Below are 15,373 nucleotides of genomic sequence, written 5' to 3'. Positions count from 1 at the left end.
ACAATGGTCTCCCTTAGCAATAGAAATACAGGGCTCAAAGTTAAGAACTTCCTGCACTTTCTTTTAATTGTTGCATCTCCACTTTTTCTTATATTTGGTGGTAAGCAAATGGTGATGAGAGTGATGGGTAACGTTTATGAGATTGCGGTCTACAACGCAACCTCTATGCCATCTGGCAACCTCTGGAGCCTGTTTGGTAACATGATAATAAAATAAGAATGTTGCTGAACTTTCCAGACCATTGGGGGAAGGGGTTGACTTGTATTTTATGTTTATGCAGTGGGGCAGGGGAGGGTAATAAGGCAAGAACAGCTAAACAGAAATAATCATCTCCCAAACAGCCCAGAGAGGGCTGAACATCTCACTAGGTATGGAAAAACAACTGAGTTTTTGGCAGCGGGGTTGGGAGATGAACTTTGGGGGGGTGGGGAGAAGAATGAGCACAGAACATTCCCGCCTACTTCTATAGTTTTATCTGCTGTCTAAGGGAAAGACTGAATGTGCTTTTCGTTTCTGTCAAGTGAAACGGGAGACAAGGATTTTCTGAAAGTGCCAGTATCACAATGACATGTTTTTTAATGCTGCAACAGTGTTGGTTTTATTAGAAAACAGCCCTCGGCAGGAACGTGATGGCTTGTTGTGTCTGCCTGCTGCAGTTTTGACTAGCAAATGCGAACAGGTGATGATGAACTTACAGGAGGCTGACAATTTGTTTATTCTCCTCTGTGGCAGACACGCATGGCTTTTGAATAAAAACAGGTTGGTTAAGGAACCTGTGCCTGAGGAAGGGCAATTGGGAGTGAGTGGGAGACAACAGGTGAACTGATTAAAAGGTTGAACTTTGTGTCATCGAAAGATGATCAGAATATTAGTGTAGGAAGGCTGAGCATGAAGTTATGTTTGTTGAGTAATGAGACCGGCTTGGATGGAATTACTTTGGCAGAAATGATTGCAAACCGATTAATAAACAGAAAGCACTTCTGCGAAGTTTGCAATAAAGTACGAAAGTAACTTTGGCTAGCTGGCACTTGTGAGGTCACCAAGAGGACCTCCTTCAATTTAGAAACAATTTTACCTTCCTCTTAAGTTGGCTTCCTTGGCAATAGATACAGGCAGGGATGGGCTTCAAAAATTTTACCAAAGGGTTCTCTGCCCAGTTGTTGGCTGGGTGTGGCTATGGTGGGTGTGGCCTAGTCAGCCTCCTGCACCATAGCGGGTTATGTGTGCATTTTTGCCCTCCTGGGCTCCGGAAGTTTTCCTCAAGCTTCCGGGAGGGGAAAATGGTATCCCTGGGGCTCTGGAGGCTCTCTGGAAGCCACAAATGGGCCCATTTCCAGCCTTCCTGAATTTCCAGGTGGCCCATTTTTCACCCTCCCCAAGCCTCCGCTCACTTCCTGCACTTACCTGCATCCAAAACGGGCCGCGTGGGGACTCCTGGAAGGGTGGGGCGGGGCGGGGAGAGTGGGTAGGGCCAGGGCAGAGGTGGTATTCAGCAGGTTCTGACCAGTTCTGGAGAACCAGTAGCAGAAATTTTGAGTAGTTTGGAGAACCAGAAAATACCCCCTCTGACTGGAGATTTTACAGTATCCTTCCCTTGCACGCCCACCAAGCCACGCCCACAGAACCATTAGTAAACAAATTTGAATCACACCACTGGGCCAGGGGTACTCTGAACTGCACAGAATCTTAGCCCCTAGCTTGAACCCCTGCGAACCCCCAGCAGCCCACCCCTGGATGCAGGTATTATTAATGCAGTTAGATAATACAGGTAGTCAACTTACAACCATTCGTTTAGTGACTGAAGTTACAATGTCAGAGAAAAAAGTGACATATGACACACTTAGGACTATTGCACTTCATGGTCATGTGACAAAAATTCAGGTGCTTGGCAACTTGCAAGTATTTCTGACAGTTGCACTTTCCTGGGGTCCTGTGATCTGCATTGGTGACATTCCCAGCTGGCTTCTGACAAGCAACATCAATGGGAAAAGCCAGATTCACTTAACAACTGCAGTGGTTTACCTCATAATTGTGGCAGATAAGGTTGTAAAATGGGGCAAAACTCACTTAAGTCAAAAACTCACTAAGCCTTGCTTAGCAACAGAAATTTTGGGCTCCTTTGTGGCCACAATTCGAGGACTATCTGCAGTTCAGACAAGGAGCAGCTTCAGAAGATGCTAGAAAAACATAGAAGCAGCACTTCTTCAAAAAATAGATATCTGTTTTGGGGTTTTCACGTGGGCCTGACAAAAAGAGGCTGCCACTTTAAATGGACTCTTTCAAGGTGGTGGGTTTTTTAGGACTTCTCCGCCTGCTCCTGAGGATGCAACAGAGAACATGTTCAGGTTCTCCATTTGCATAATCCCACACCATGCAAGGAAATCATTCCACCTCTCCCCCATTTTTCCCATTCTCTCTTTGCCAAACAAACCACAACGTTTTGCTTCCTTGACAAAGGAAGAGAGAAACTGGCTAGGGGCAATGGACATCCAGCCACGAGCAATTGTCTGAGGCAAAACTAATAAGGAAGAGGCAACAATATAATTGGGACAAAAGCTGCAGACATTTCATAGTCAATTAGGGCATGTGCCTAATCCTATCAACATTCTTCTGTTTGTTAACAAGAGACAATGGCTATTTCCAACACTGCTGCTGCCTCTAAAAAGCACAGTTTTGCTTAACAATAAAATAATAGATAGTTCACTTATCTGGTTTTTCCTATTTATATATCTGTAAAACTCTTGTGTCTGTAATTTTTTTTACTGGGAAAAACAGAATAACAGAATTGGAAGGGATCTTGGAGGTCTTCTAGTCCAACCCCTTGCTCAGGCAGGAAATCCTACACCATTTCAGACAAACGGTTGTCCAATCTCTTTTTAAAAACTTCCAATGTTGGAGCATTCACAACTTCTTGAGGCAAGCAGTTCCACTGATTAATTGTTCTGTCAGGAAATTTCTCCTTTTGTTTTAGGTTGCTTCTCTCCTTGATTATTTTTCATCCATTGTTTCTTGACAGCCTTAAACAGTGCATTATGGGGTAAAGGTTTGCCAACCAAGGTACTTCAAATGGGTTAGTTTACAGAATACATCTAAAATCTGGGTACTGTAAATTCTGCCGGATTGAAATTTTGTGACATAATATAAAATGTCATTAAACTTTTCTTATGGTCATCTGTTGACATTTGACCATCCTATACTGTTCAGCATGGTTTATTTTCAAGACAGATACTTCTTTGAATATCTCTTTGAATTTTTCCAGTGAAGGAAGTACTTTAGAAGCGCTGTCACTGTTTTTTTGTAATGTGTCGGGCTATATATTCAGTCCTATGGAAAGCTGGCAGGAATTCATTAAAGATATGGAGGAATATGGTAAGGAAATGTCTCTGAAACAATAACCCAATGGTACATGTGTTGTCTATTAAAACTATTGTTTCTATAGCCTTGAACAAAATTGTATGTTGTAAGGCAACAATTTTTTGAACCAAGGTACCTCAAATGGGCTAACTTACAGAATGGGTCCAGAATCTGGGTCTTCAAACTCTCATGGAATTGAAATTTGGCAAATTTTACAAAACATTTTATGACATAATAAAACATTTCTCATTTCTCAAGACTGTATTGTACAATTCAATGTAGGCTACTTTCAATGCAGCTGTACCTCCGAATATCTCCCTCACTTTCTTTCCCTTTGAAGACAGTATATTATAAACTCTGCCATTGTTGAAGGTATTGAGGAATCCCAACTCTGAATGACCCAACAGGTCCCTGGTTGTCTAGTACAATCCTGCCAGCAAACCAGAATCTTAGAATTTCCCACTCAACAGGGTGATTTCTTATAAAATTCTTACCTGCCTATTGTTGTCTGCTCCTCTTCCTTTGTAAACTATTGTTGTTTCAACCTCTTCTTCAGAGTTATGCTCTGGTTTTCCTCCTTCCACGACAGTATCTTCAATGTGACCTTCTAATGTGGCCATCTCAATTTCTGCAGGCTCAAGCAGAAGACTGAAAAAAAAGACACGACTGTCTTAAACAGATGTTTTAAACAGATGCTATATGTTGGAAAGCCACTTCTCCAACTCATTTTTGAAGCATGCACTTCTATTGCACACGTGAAAGGTGGACAATCCACCTGAGGTTTTGTGGCACTTATGGCTCAGAGGCTGACAGGCTGGGACAACAAGGAGGTTGAGCAGGCTGGATCAACCTGTGTTTGCGCTGTTGAAGAACCCACTTGGCATTTTTTTTCCTTAAAAGACCACATCTTTCTTCAGCCTTTTGTTATGGATGCATTTTCTACACATGTAATAGGAGGAGCAGAATTACACCAGCTAACACTGTCCCCTGATTTGGCTGCTATTCAGGCTGCACATTAGCAGAAGAGAGATGAAAGTTTCTATGCATGTATGAACTACTGTATTTGGATGAAGATTTTGCTTATGTTATTACAGGCTTTAGGGTCTTATATTAAGTGGATGCATGCCTGGATTCTAAGTGGATTACTGCAGCTTTTCCATGCCATTCTCTACTTGAATACACCATAAAAAACACGATAAGAAGGCTTCCTTCTCTGCTTTTCCTTCCATGAATAACAAGTCACACAGCAGACCTGAAATGTGACTTTGGTCAACTTCTACGATCTTTCTTCTCCGGTCCTTCAGTGAACAGAAAAACCTCAGTTCCAGCTTTCAGAAATAGAAATAATTTGAGCGAAAGTTACTTTAATGTGCGGAGGGATATTCCCCAAATTTAAGTAGATTGCATCCACATTAGAAAAACAAAGAAGAATTCTTATCCTATTTAATTTTCTTCTGATGGAATTCATAATATAGCATGAGGGAAAGCATCCATCCTATATGGAGTAGGCTTTTCCCTTGTAATTACATTTAACAAAGCATTATCCCATATGTTTAATCAGTTCATTAACATTTAAATCAATTTTTATATCCCCAATCTCAAACTAGGTCAAGGTGTAGGTATTCTATAGTGGATGAAGGGAGAAAAGAAACAGATTTTTTAAAAAAGATTCAAAGACAGAAGACTTTGAAACTTACACTGCTATTTTATGAAATAGTAAAACGCAATTTCAGGCAGCAAAATTGTGGAAGTTTTTGATACTAAGAGTACGGTTCTCATATGTAACATGAAAAGGAATCTCTTGAGCAGCTGTCCTTGTGAAGCAACAAGAAGATTGATTGATATTGGCAACCAGAAAGAATCCTGGCCATGTAATGGCAAAGAAGATCGGTCTGACCATAAGCAATATTGTGAAGCTTTGACAGAATATGACAGTTTGTGTCGATTTGACCGCTAGCAACATTGTAAGACTTTGACGGAATATGTCATTTTGCGTCAATTATCTCCCGAGTGCCATGTCAAATTTGTGTCTTTGCAAGAGGCATCTTTCTCTCATGCCATTGAAAATGGCCCTATCAATGTCACGAAGCCAAGGAGAACTGGCACTAGATGCAGCAAAGTGGAGAAAGTTTAGCATATTTTCCAACAATTTGGAAACAAGCACAGAAGACATTTTTCTAAGATAGAGTTGAGTGAAAATCCCCATAATGCTGTTTCTTCCATTTAGATTTTTCTAATACCAAGTTCTTTCCCACCCATCCTTAATGAAAACATGCAGATATTTTGAGGATTCTTATTTTTCAAAAAAAGTGTAATTTCCTGTGCGCTGCTATAGTCTACAGTTTAATAGATTCATGCTTTTTTCAGATCACTGAGAGGGCCACATTAGGGGTTCAGCTGCACTTCCTTCATAATCTAGAACAGGGATGTCAAACTCAAGGGCCAGGGGCCAGGGCTGGCTCATGGGATGCTTAGATCTGCCCCATGGGGTTGCCCTGGAAACAGCAAAGGATCAGTCTGCGGTGCTTCCGTATGCGCGCCCCCAGCTCTCTTTTTGCTGGCAGAGGGTTGCAGGTGGTTGACGCACCTGAAAATGGAGCTCAGGAGCCCGTTTTTGTTGGTAGAGTGCTTGGGCCACCACAGGTACCCCCGACATCAGTGCTGTTGAGCTGGCTATGCCCACCCATCCCAGCCCTTCGAGGTCAAACCAGTGGTGGGATTCAAAAAATATTACCACCAATTCTGTGGGCATGGCTTGGTGGGCGTGGCTTGGTGGGCGTGGTAGGGGAAGGATACTGCAACATCCCATTCCCTCTCCATCCCACTAACCTGCTTTCCAGTTCTGTTCTCCTGTGCAGGGCAACAAAAGAAGACCCAGCCGATCAGCTGGGACTTGGGAGGCAGAGAATAGATGGGGGCGGGGCCAGGCAGAGGTGGTATTTGCCGGTTCTCCGAACTGCTCAAAATTTCCACTACTGGTTCTCCAGAACTGGTCAGAACCTGCTGAATACCCCCTCTGGGTCAAACACAACCCTGATGCAGCCCTCAGTGAAATTGAGTTTGACACCCTGATCTAGAATGAGGAACAGCTATTTTGAGAGAGCACAAACATGATGCCATCTTTAAGCTGCCTTTAGATTTCTGGAAAGGTGAACCTCCCTCCATGTTTATTTCTTTGCATCGGGAGGAATGTTTTCCTCTTTCCACTGGTGTAAGAAGTTCGGTTCCCCTACTGCACTTCAATCCATCTTATGCAAATCTTTCTGTTCTTATTGGCTGGTTGGTGTTCTGATACCCACCCCTAATTCCCAATCTACCTTTGATTAATATATTGTTCTTGACTGCTTACCATGATGAAAGGCTGGACCATTCCAGGGAAGTGGGTGGTTACAGGTAGTCCTCCACTTACAGCAGTTCATTTAGTGACCATTAGAAATTCCAAGAGCACCAAAAAAAAGTAACTTATGACTGTTTTCACACTTATGACAACTCCAGTGTCCCCAGGGTCACATAGTCAAAACTCAGATGCCTGGCAAGTGACTCATATTTATAATGGTTGCAATGTCCTGGGGTCATGTGATCCTCTTTTACAACTTTCTGACAAGCAAAGTCAAGGAGGAATCCAAGTTTGCTTAATAACCGTGTCCCTAACTTAATGGCTGCAGTAATTCACTTAACACTGTGGCAAGGGAAGGTGATAAAAAGTGGCAGAATTCACTCAGTAAATGTCTCACTTACCAACAGAAATTTTGTTAGGCTGAATTGTGGTTGGAAGTCGAGGACTACCTGTATTATGCTGTTCTTGACTTTTGTCTTTTCTTTTTACAGGTTCAGCAACAGAAGGATTTGATGCTGTTTCTTTATCTTTTAACTGGTAAGGAGTTCTTCCAAGTTTTCCTTTTGCTGCAGGTAACTAAAAGAACTGTAAAACTTGTCCTTTTTTCCCCGCCAGCATCTCCAGTTGGCAGTGTCAAGGACAAAAGAAGGGAGAATCCCAGGGGTGGGATTCAAAAATTCCACCGACGGGTTCGCTGCCTGGTTGCTGAGTGGGTGTGGCCATGGTGGGCGTGGCCTACTGGAGCTTCTGGGAGGGCCATTTTTCACCTTCCCAAGGGTCTGGAGGCTTCCCTCAGGCCTCTGGGAGGACAAAAATAGTTTCCCCTGGACTCTGGAGGCCCAGCAGAAGCCAGAAACAGGCCTGTTTCTGGACTTCTGGGAGTGCTGTCGCCACCCCCCCCGAGCCTCTGCGTGGATGCTGCACTTACCTGCATCATGTGGAGACTCCTGGGAGGGGAGGGTGGGGTGGGAGGGAGCCCACTGGTCAGTTGAAATACCGGTTCAGCAAACCAGATGAAAACTTAACACCCAGTTTGCCCGAACCAGTCCGAACCAGTAGAATCCCACCCCTGGAGAATCCTATAATCAGGCCTGCATTAACCTGACCATCCCAATGGCCACCATGGAGGAAAAGCTTGACCTCTGGAAAGGGGATCCTGATGTGGCTTTATCTCCAAGAAGTTACTGCACAAGGGACAAGCAGCTAAAGGCTACAGCAAAGAAAACCCCTTTTAACTGTCTGCCATATATTTATTAAAAATGAGAAAGTAATAAAGAAAAAGAGGAACTGCATTTAGCAACACTAACATGCTTGAACATAAAAAGATTTAAGAAACTTTAAAGAACCAGGCATTCAAAATCCACTGTCTAAATCAGGAATTCTGCAGAGTTGCTGAGGAATTCTGGAAGTTGAAGTCCACAGGTCTTAAAGTTGCCAAGGTTGGACAACCCTGGTCTAAATGTTTCCTGCAAAATTCAATATGTTCCTTTTTTTTCTGGTTGGTTGACTTATGAAAAAAGGTGTATATTCTGATTAATTCTCATACAACCAATCATCAATCAATCAACCAATGTTTATTACAGTCACAGACCAGCATTATAATTCTCATACTCAAAAATTAACCAATTTATTTCCCCCCCAAATAGCAGCATATTTCTTCTGTACCCTAAAGGTGCAACATCTGAAAGTATTTTTGTGATATATCATTCTGCTGTCTCCCTTCCCACAGACATTGCATAGTGTCAGGACTGAGAACAGGTTTTGCTTTCATCATACCAATGTCCTCAAAAGATTTATCCCTAGCGAGAAAAAAACAGGACTCAGGAGCCAAAATGGTCTCCCTCAGTTCTGTTTGATTTCTTATTTTGGTTACAATAAGCTTCCCTAACATGTACACTAGCTCCAGGATTACAACTTTTAATTCCTAACCAACACTTGGAGGGCACAAATATAGGAAAAATGTATTAGATTATATCCTAAGTTTGAGAACTAATGTATACCATATAAACATTTTATTTTTTACTCTTGTGGCTTGGTCAAGTTTATTTCTTTCTTTCTGAATTGGTGTCAGCTGCCACCTTATGCTTGCTTGTGCTTCGCTGCTATGTGCCGATAGACTGCCATGAACTGTGGGGAGGTGCAATGAAGGGGAAAATGCTTGGGAAAACGAAAGTAACTGTTGTACCTTTTCCAGACCCTGCCTCAAGGTCACCCAGCTGGAAGGAGGGGGCCGCAAACCAAACTGTGCTTGAATTGATGTTATGAATACATCTTGCCTGAACCTGATTGGTCACATAATGAGAGACAGTTAAGTGAGGGAAAAATAGAACTTAGGGATTTTGGCGCATGGTTCTCAGTTCTGGCTTTGCAATACAGCAGTGCACTTGATCTCTAATAAACTATACCTTTCCCAACAAATGGATTGTTTCTATTTAGAGGCAGGTGTGACAATTGTGGCAGGTCGGACAATTGGTCAAATTCAGCTAATTGAAATTAAGATTATTTTTAATAGTAATTTTATTAAGTTACAATTAAAAAGATAAAAACCAGTACTATAAAAGGAAAGTAAAAAGATTATAGCAAAGAAAAGAAATACATAGATTACTTCCTTCTTCAATTGTAAGCAATTTTAGTAACTAATCAGCTTCTTTTAAAATTCAGCAAATATATTTTCTTCATCTATCCCACCCTTTATCTATAAACAAATGTTTAAAACTTTGTTGTTTAGCCTGGTCAGAAAAAGTCCATTAAGGAGATAGCATATTTTAACCCTAATCAAATAAACAAACTGTATATTGTTTTCTTTTACTTAGCAAACTTGATGTTTAATTCATTGAAATAATGTCCTAGAATTTACTTCTTGGTGAAAACAGCAGTGCTGTGATACATTCCCATTACAGCCTATAAACCCTGTAGATTAAAACAGATCAATTCCTATTCAGTTTTGACTCACAAACTGAACTGAATCACCTTATGTTGAACTGCAGAAGTCCAAATCAAATCAAAGCCCAAGTCAACTGTTTGGTGCCTGGTGCTTCAGGAATTGACTCTAAAATTTCAATAGAAACAATGTCTTACAAAAACCAATTAAAGGAGCAGGGTGTATTTAGTGTTGCAAAAGGAAAAATTAGGGGGAATTTAAACAGTACTATTCAAATAAATAAAAGGATTAGGGATGAAAGTCAACCTGTTCTTCCCAGAGTGCAAAAGACAGAATGATGGATTGTTAGATGACAAAAAGGCATATTTCGCCTGTATGTGGAGAAGCACTTTCTAACAAAAAGAACAGTTTGACAATGGGACCATTTATCCAAAGATGTAGCGTAAATTTATACCCTACACCCACTTTGTTTGATGTACAAAGTTAGTTTAGTGCAGTGGTTAAGGTGCTGTCCTAGAAACCAGGAGATTGTGAGTTCTAGTCTCTCCTTAGGCATGGAAAACTGGCTGGGTGACATTGGGTTAGTCATTCTCTCTCTCAGCTCAACCCACCTCACAGGATTGTTGTAGGAAAAAAATAGGAGTAGGAAGGAATATTAGGTTTATACTTGTGCAGGCTTGAGTAGTTAATAAAAAAGTTGGGATTTAAAAAATCTATTAAAAATAAACCAAACACAACCACCTTTATTTATTTTTATATTAATTTTTATGTCTGCTAAATATCTATTAGGGTGTTTTAATTTCAACTCATGCACAGAGCAGAGCCTTCCAACTCCTTCTTATCTATGATTCTATCTATGCAACTGTATTTTTAAATAACCAGTTCAAAATGATCAGCTGTGGGGATTCATACCATGCCTATATAATTGGCATGACACAAAATTCCCAGCAAAGCCGTCAACTTCCAGTTCTGTGGAAGAAAACAAATGACTGTCAGCTATTCAGACTACAGACGCTCAAGTGGATGGGTGAATTCTAGAGTGAAAATTGTAAGCATTTAAGGCTGTACATAGAGGAGGATAATATAGTGGTTATTCAAGAACTTTTAAACATTGTGTGCCAAATAGGTTAAGCTGACAGGATGTTTTCCATGTAATATTTAATTTGTTAAAAGGGGAAAAAAAACTCTCTCTGTCAGCACAGCAGGCCGAGTTAACATTCCAGACAAAGTTTAGTATATAACTCAACCAAATGGGAGCCTCTGATGTAGTACAATTGTCCAAACAGCATTTCTGTGGTTCACCACTCCATCTTTAAAGCACTTTGAATCTTGTTCAGATTTTTGTTTGTTGGTTGGAATTCTTCAGTTTAACCCCAAGAGCCACTTTTAGTCATGACAAAAATTAATATGCAGCCTCCCATTTTAAAGACATGGAAAAATTCCATACCACAAACAAAATTTAAACCCCCCAACACACTAATAGAATTCAACAGCAGCCACACTAATAAACCAGTCATTCTCTTATAACCCAGCCTACCTTATAGGATTATTAAAAATAAGAAGAGATAGCACACTATGTGTTGCCCTGAACTCTTGTACAATCAGCAGAATAAAAAGCTTATAAATGAATAAAAGCAACAAATAATGACAAAGTCCGACTGTGATTCCACATAGCTCAGGGGAATTCAGGAAGAACAGATGATTGAGCTGAATGGCTGTTAGCAATCTGCCATCATAACTAATAACTATTGGGCTGCAAGTATCATCTGTCATGGATTATAGCCTTAAACTGAATTTAACTTTGTTGTAAATTTGAGCAGAATACCATAAAATTCTGCTTTATTTTTTTCATATTTACTGAAATTTTGAAGTCCTCCTTGAAATTATCATGATGATGTTTTATTGAAAGAACTCAAATCAAAAGTTTTCAGAAAAAAATTATCATGTTGTAATATTCAACTATTACAGTCTGGTGGAGTGCTTAAGACAAGCTCAAAACCTGGTGGCTGTGAATTGTAGTCTTGCCTTAGGCATGAAGTCAGCTGGATGACCTTGGGATATTCTTAGAAAGCTAAGAATAATTAGGTAACACTGTAATTGGAGAATTATTGGGAAATGCCGGGGCTATAGGCTACACTGGGAGATTGAAAAAGTATTATGGAAGATGACAGTGAAAAACCATTAATATGCTTTTGCCAAAAAACTAGACCAATGTGCCCATGGAATCAAGGAATTGATTCTGACTCAAGGGAGACCTTTTAATAATTCAAATGAATGCAAATTAGTTGTGAACACTTTCAATACATACAAAAAAAGATGAAGGTATGAAAGGATGACTTTTTTTATCATTGCTTCAAGGCAACCTCCTTTTAAGAGCATATTTATGTATATTTACAATTACAGTTGTAGTTTTTCTTTAAACTACAGTATTTGCTTGACTTAATTTCTAAAGCATTATTTAATTTCTGATTCCCAAGAGATGCATTCATTTATTTCCAACATATGGTCTTGCTGCACAAAATGAGAACTTCATTAATCCAGAAATGCCCTTGTTTGTTTTCAAAAGAAAAGTTTTATTCACTTTAACTGAATTGAAAAATGAGAAGCTGATTGTTACAGAGCTGAGACAGATAAACTAGCTTTCTCTGAGGGGCTTTCTTTTAATAAGGGATTAATCAGCAAGATGGCACTCAGAACTGTGAAGAGAACCCTCACTACACTTTATCAAGTACTAGCTCTATACCCATGCTTTGCTATGAAACTATGTGATCAGGCTTAGTTTTTTTGGGAGGGAAATAAGGGGAGGGAAAATGTGCCTCTGCCTACCACCATCCATCAGCATTCATCTGACTAGCATCCTGTCAGTGTGTAAGACAGTTGAGGGCTGTTTGGAAACTGAAACATGGAAACGGAAACAGTATTTCCTGTATGAGCAAGAAGGAGACAACAAGGAGCTCAGGCATGGCTTAGCTCAACTGTTCTGTACTAAAGCTGGTTGCTGCTGGGAAACTAAAACTGAAACTGAAACTCCTCTCCTCTGCTTGTGTTTTGCATTTTGAACAGATTTCTTTTCAGGTGGGGAGGAGGAGTAGCTTTAGAATGTGTTAATAATAATATACAATAATGCTAATAATATACAAAATACTAATGGTCATTTCTGATGGTCATTTCGAAAAATCCTTTCTTACTGAGCACCTAGAAGCCAAGAGGAACATACAAGCCAATTTCAAGTTTATAGGCTTTACAGTTCTGGAGACTTTTTTTGATGATGTGTGAGTGGTATTTCGCTTTTATACGCAAGGAAGGAGGCAACCAGTAAATAGTCCAGTGCAATGGCCAATTTGGTCCAGGGGTTAAGCCACTGGTGTAAAAAACCGGCAACTGGGATTTATTGTGTATAGACTGTAATCCACCATATTTATAGGCTATGAATATTTAAAATATTTGAATAATTTGTATGTATACACACAAATAGGATATTGTGCATTAAACTCATTCTTCTTTATTTCCTTAGGCAAGGCATGTTTTTAAAAGGCATTTTGAATTGCCATGCCCTCTTATTATCTTTTCCTCTAACTAAAGGGAATGTTTCCCCTTCCTTTGTCATATTTTGAGATATGATGTTAATTTTGACTAGCACATTTGGTTAATTTCAGGGTGACACATCCAGATTATTGTGCACATTTTTCCCTCTACATAATTGTGTGAATTGGCTTCCATTGAAGAGTGAATTGCCTTCCCATTGGTTCCTAATCTCTTTCCCCCCACGGTGCATTTGGAATAAGACTTATCAAAATACATGAAAATCTCACGAGTTATCATAATTTGTAATTATATTTATTATGAAAGAGCTCCCATCCTAGGCTTTAGGCATGCAAGAAATGTTCTTTTAACAAGACTAATAAGCAGATATGTAGTTTGGGCACACACACAAAATTTGTCCTTTAGTCAACTCTGACACTTTGTTGCGACTAAGGTATGCTTGTTTCTTCTATACATGGCCAAAATCCCAATTTAGCATTCTGCCAAAAATGATTCCGTGATTTAACCTACAGTTTCTTCTTTTTCCAGATACTCAGTAACTGCCTTGATATCGCTTAGCCTTTACATACTTAGTTTTTATTTTAGCTTCTATTTTCCTTGCTTTTGGTCTGCTTCCATTATTCTCCCCTGTTGTCAGATTTATGCTGTTTCCTCTTTTAAACCCAGCAAAAGAAAACAACAATGAATACTATCCGTGAGGAAAACTGACTGTTCAGCCCCCTCTCTTTTCTCCAAATCAGAAGCCAATACTACAAATATATGCTACATTTAAGCCATGAAATCTGTGAAGCTATCATTCAGATAACGATTAACATTAATAAATCACATCTCTTCCATATTTTAAAAATTTTGAGAAACATAATCTCCACTTAAATGTTCTGTAATGCTCCAGATCAGTGGGATTCAAAATTTTTACTACTAGTTCTGTGAGCGTGTCTTGGTGGGTGTGGCTTGGTGGCCATGGCAGGGGAAGTGATACTGCAAAATCTCCATTTCCACCCCGCTCCAGGAGAAGGTTACTGCAAAATCCCATTCCCTCCCCATCCCACTAACCTGCTTTCCAGCTCTGTTCTCCTGTGCAGGGCAACAAAAGAAGACCTAGCCGATCAGCTGGGACTTAGGAGGCAGAGAATAGATGGGGGCGGGGCCAGTCAGAGGTGGTATTTGCCAGTTCTCTGGACTACTCAAAATTTCCACTACTGGTTCTCCAGAACTAGTCAGAACCCACTGAATACCATCTCTACTCCACATTATGTTCCATAAATGGGTATTTTTGGTTATTCAATTGGAGTTTCACTAAAACATTTCTTTAGAAGAGTCACCTTTCTGATTGTGGCTGGTCTCAGAAGGTAAGTATGGCCCTGGTCAATAGTTGGATGAGAAACCACCTGAAAATTCTTGAAGCACAGGGTAGAATAGAAAATTATTTTTATTGTTTATTTATAATTTCTAGACAATACTGTCATTCATTCATTCATTCATTCATTCATTCATTCATTCATTCATTCATTTATTCATCCATTCAGCTTTTATTTAACCCACAGTTTCTTCTTTTTCCAGACACTCAGTAACTGCCTTGATATCACTTTGCCTTTATATACTTAGTTTTTATTTTAGCTTCTAGGTTTTTTTTTTCCCTTTGGCAAACTGACTTAGAACTACTTATCAAACATTAACTAAATAAGAAATTTTGTGATTCTCTTCAAGCCCATAAAGGAAAATTTTTGAATCATAAGACTTACGTTGTCCTTTAAAACATACGTTATGTGTGGCTACCAATTTAGGTTAATGGCACACAAGGTTTTTGAAGCTGGGAAAATGTAGCTGGATTCCTGCAGCTGGCAAAAAGTGTAAAATATAAACTCTTAGAAGCCAGAGCAAAACTCCTATCTGCCAGGCCCAGAGTTCCTCTGGTAGCTTTCGTAGGCTAGGAACTCTTTTCCCATACAAAAGGCCTACAGGGATTTTATAGCTGCTGAAATCTCATAAAACAAACCTGTTTGCAAAACGTGGAAAAAATGCAGCACATCCAGAAAAACTGGATCTATTTGGTACAATTATTTGAAGTGACAACTAAGCACAAACAAACCAGCTATTCAGAACCACAGTCTAAAAAGGTTACAAGGGGGAGGGAAATAGGCAGGATAAATCTAAATTTCTTACCAATAAGAAATAAATAGGTCAAGCATCCTTTCGGTCCTTAGCTCTCTCTTGTTGCCTTATTGTGTATTATTTTGTGCAGTCGGGTCTCAAGTCCC

Source organism: Pseudonaja textilis, chromosome 3 (assembly GCF_049901715.1).
Source record: "Pseudonaja textilis isolate UNSWEBS1 chromosome 3, rPseTex1.2, whole genome shotgun sequence".
NCBI lineage: Eukaryota > Metazoa > Chordata > Lepidosauria > Squamata > Elapidae > Pseudonaja > Pseudonaja textilis.
This window is presented reverse-complemented; position numbering follows the sequence as displayed.